We start from the raw sequence: 4,913 nt of genomic DNA on the forward strand, positions 1-4,913 counted from the left end.
TACTGGTTCATACTCTTTTTTTGAGACGGTGTGTAATGGCCTTTTCCCTCAGGAAAAAAGTGCAGCAGGGGCAGTGCTCTCAGCTTTAGCTCTGTCCCGCCCCCTAGAGGACTGGAGCCAATTGCGGTCTGCCACACTCCACTGTTGTTACATTCGGTCGCTCAATTAATTTTAAAGGACTTTACACTGTTAAGCACTTTTTATCCTGTGGGTATTATATATTCATATTCTTCTTTGTGCTCTCTCGCACTTCCTTTCTGTCTTTCTCTCTCTCTCAAACACACACACACACACACACACACACTGACTGCTCAAAATGCAAAACTCCAGACTCCTATGTATCTGTTCCTAGGGCTTATCATAAATTACTCATAAACAGATTTGTGGTATTTGCCGTTAAACCCCCCCCAAAACCCAAAGACTTTGTTGAAGGGTCGAAACACTTGAAGTTGTATATTCTGCCACAAATATAAACACACAAACACACACACTTCTTCTCTTTATGTCCTTAAACTGGTCTATATTGTGTGTTCCATCAATGAGGAAAACAAAGCTCAGGTCTGAAAAGTAGCTCTGTACACGTCCACACACTGCAGCTGTACACTCATCAGAGATAATATTAAAAGCAGCTACCTAATACGTAGATCCCACTTGTTGCCACCAAAACCAAAGTTTGTGTCCACAGCTCTGACCTCTCAATAAATGGATGCCACAAGATGGTAGGTAGGTGCCCTGTGGTGTCTAGAACCAAAATGTTGACAGTAGAGGTGGTGGCCAGGGCAGCAATATGAATTCTGGGTCATGTTCCTCAAACCATTCCTGAACAGTGTTTGCACAGGGTTTCCTCCGGGTGACTGTCTGTGAGGAGTGTGGTGTGTTTTCCCTGTGTCTGTGTGGGTTTCCTCTGGGTGACTGTCTGTGAGGAGTGTGGTGTGTTCTCCCTGTGTCTGCGTGGATTTCCTCCGGGTGACTGTCTGTGAGGAGTGTGGTGTGTTTTCCCTGTGTCTGCGTGGGTTCCCTCTGGGTGACTGTCTGTGAGGAGTGTGGTGTGTTCTCCCTGTGTCTGCGTGGATTTCCTCCGGGTGACTGTCTGTGAGGAGTGTGGTGTGTTTTCCCTGTGTCTGCGTGGGTTTCCACCGGGTGACTGTCTGTGAGGAGTGTGGTGTGTTCTCCCTGTGTCTGCGTGGGTTTCCTCCGGGTGACTGTCTGTGAGGAGTGTGGTGTGTTCTCCCTGTGTCTGCGTGGGTTTCCTCCGGGTGACTGTCTGTGAGGAGCAGAGGCGATCGCTCTAAGACTGCAAGGGAAGCTCAGCTTCCCCTCAAATGTAAAAAAATAAGTGATCAAATATATACTGTTGTGTGTAGATGTCATTGAATAAATATGCACTACAACGCGCTCAACTTTTGTTCAGAATCAGCTTCTTATCACTGGTAAAGACGTGGCTTTCCTCTCAATCATTCCCACAGCTTCACAGTGATTTAAACAGTGCGGACGCTGAGCGTCCACAGAGTTCAATAGCGAAGCAGCGAAGTGCAGCGAAACGAGACGAGTCATTGGATAAATGCTGGGCTTTGTCCCACCCATCGGACACTCAGCGTCTCTGGGGGTCTGTGGGGCAGTGGGCTGGCCTCGGCTGGCCCGGACGCTCAGCTTCTGCATGATGATTGGATGATCTGTCTGAGGCTGAATCCCTTTTTGATTGACAGCGAAATGAGCGAATCAGCGATCCTTTGGTGTAGAGATCCGTGGGAGCACAGGCGGACACACTTCACACGGACCAAGGCCGTTTAAGCAGCCTAGCTCTGCTGGCCATTGAGAGGACTCTAGTCAAGACCCTGGAAAAGACGCCTTGTTGGTACGACAGGGTCACAGATCATTTCCTTAAAAAGGAACAGAGGGTAGAATTTACGTATAAATAAACCGACACATTTTATGATGTAAGCCGAAATTGAGCTTCCCCTCCTTGAAAGACCAGCATCCGCCACTGGTGAGGAGTGTGGTGTGTTCTCCCTGTGTCCGCGTGGGTTTCCTCCGGGTGACTGTCTGTGAGGAGTGTGGTGTGTTCTCCCTGTGTCTGCGTGGGTTTCCTCCGGGTGACTGTCTGTGAGGAGTGTGGTGTGTTCTCCCTGAGTCTGCGTGGGTTTCCTCCGGGTGACTGTCTGTGAGGAGTGTGGTGTGTTCTCTCTGTGTCTGCGTGGGTTTCCTCCGGGTGACTGTCTGTGAGGAGTGTGGTGTGTTCTCCCTGAGTCTGCGTGGGTTTCCTCCGGGTGACTGTCTGTGAGGAGTTGGTGTGTTCTCTCTGTGTCTGCGTGGGTTTCCTCCGGGTGACTGTCTGTGAGGAGTTGGTGTGTTCTCCCCGTGGGTTTCCTCTGGGTGCTCCGGTTTCCTCCCACAGTCCAAAAACACACGTTGGTAGGTGGATTGGAGATTCAAAAGTGTCCGTAGGTGTGTGTGTGCCTGTGTTGCCCTGTGAAGGACTGGCGCCCCCTCCAGGGTGTATTCCCACCTTGCGCCCAATGATTCCAGGTAGGCTCTCGACCCACCGCGACCCTGAACTGGATAAGGGTTACAGATAATGGTTGGATTGATGGATAATACAATATAATATAATTCTTTTTAAGTAAACCATTGCCATCCTCGCTTGTACTTTCTGGATAATGGTTGACTCAGGATAATGACTCTATTGTGGAATACAGAAAACAAATATATAGTAATAAATAATGACATTTCAAAATAGCTGCCTGTTTTCTGCAGGATTTTGAGGATTTTTAAAGTAAAAAAAATTGGAATTTTAGTTTACATTCTCAGGACTCTTAGGGAAGTTCATTTTTGAGGAAATAAATATTTATTTAGAGACAGTGAGACACAACTTTGAATAAGAATAACTCAAACTTTTGACGTACAGCTGCCAGAAAGGTGAAGGGGGAAAAAAATGTAGGCAGCAGGAACAGGGTTCCGTACTTTTACAGAGAACACAATCAGCGAACATGTTGATTATTCCGTGTTACTCTAAGAGGCTTTGTGTTATTAACACTGAAAAAGTTGTTTCCACCATAAAAAAATATGAGCTATTTCCTGGAATGAGATGAGGCACCCTGCAGCCAGTTTCACGTCAGGTTTGTCGAGGCGAACTGCCCAAATTTCAGGGATTTCAGTCACAGGGAATAGGAAGAGCCTTAATGTGTCAAGGGGGCCGGTGTCAAAAATCCTGACGGCATGTGCCAAACGAGGAAACAGCCTCAGGAAAGAGCAGCAGTGGAGCTGGCTGCTAACAGGGAGCTTACAAAACAACAGCGAACAAATGACCACACAAGCGTGGCTATCCTTGACCCAGCCTCAGCTACACCTGCACTTCATTAGCTTCAGGACCTTATTTCTGTTTAAACTGCAGGTTTGAAATGATCAGGGGACCAAACAAAAACAGAGAAGTAGCTTAAAAGACTGATCTCAAAAATATGCCCGTTTTTTTTACAATGCAGGTATAAGGCTATTACACATTTATTACATGATTTGTAGATTTATCATTGGCCTTGCTCACACATAGACCTTGAGGCCAGACCATGTGGAAACAAGTGGAGAGACTGAGAATGTTTGTTTGTGGTGTTATTGTGTAGACTGGAGTCCTGAAATCTTGGCTTGTAACGTCATGTTGAAAGACCAGTTCTGGTTACATGCAGACAGTCCGGGTTTGTGTCAGCTGTGCTTGTTGGGCTTTGTTTGTGTCTGTGCCTCTTTTGCAGGGCTTGCTCATGTGATGACGGGGGGCAGAGCCATGATATTAAAAGCAGACGTGATGCTGGAGATGGCAGACAGAGTTCTCCCTGAGAGTGGGAGTAATGGATCTCCTGGGGAGTCTGCGCTGGAGGTGGCTCTGGTTATTTGTCCAATGCTGTTGGCTGTTGGTCTTAACTCGCTGTTGTTGTGTTAGATGTTTCTCCTCAGTCTTGGTCTGTATCCATTAACCTGCACTTTGTTTACACCCCTGCCTTTAATAAGCCGAGTTAGTGGGGAAGGCTGAGGAGCTTCTTCCACAGTCACATAGTCAAGACCCAACACATCTGCTTAGAAGCTGATGGCAATTTGGATAGTTTTTGCGCGACGATGCGGCTGCCCTACAAAACCCCCACAGAGCAGGTGGATCATTCTCAGCGCTGCAGTGACACTGACGTGCTGGTGGTGTGTTAGTGTGTGTTTTGTTAGTACGGTGGATCAGACACAGCAGTATAAAGGATTACAGGATGACCAACAAACACAGATACTGTCTCTGACTTTACATCTATAAGGTGGATCAACGAGGTAGGCGTGTCTAACAGAGTGGACAAGGAGTGGACAGAGGGTTTAAAACTCCAACAGCACTGCTGTGTCTGATCCACGTGTACCTGCCCAACACACACTAACATGCCACCACGAATGAAATTGGTGAAATAAGTAGCAGAGCTACAAATGGACTTCAGTCTGTAATTATAAAACCACAAAGCGCCCCTGTGATCATGTCAATGGATAGTTGGCAACGTTGGCCAGTGGTAGTGGCGGGGTAAAAACCTAGGGCGCATTCTCTTGGTCAGCCCTATGACCCTACCACAGTCCTTGAACGGTGAACGCTACCTGGATCTGTTTGCTGAGCATCTGCACCCACATCCTCATGAGGTCTTTCCCGACAACAGTGTGATTTTTCAGCAGGGAGGTGCCCGTCATATCACTCAGGAATGGCTGGAGCAACACGACACTGAATTGTCCACACTGCCTTGGGCCCCAAATCTCTCCTGACTGCAGCCCTATTGAACATTATCATTGGTGATTATTAAAGAGCTGGTTCTAGGATTTGGGTTATGATTACAGACAAGACTGAAGGGTATTAATCAAAAATTAATGTGTACATCCGTGAAGCGTGAACTCCTACTCATCACACGGAT

This window comes from Hoplias malabaricus, chromosome 4, assembly GCF_029633855.1.
Source record: "Hoplias malabaricus isolate fHopMal1 chromosome 4, fHopMal1.hap1, whole genome shotgun sequence".
NCBI lineage: Eukaryota > Metazoa > Chordata > Actinopteri > Characiformes > Erythrinidae > Hoplias > Hoplias malabaricus.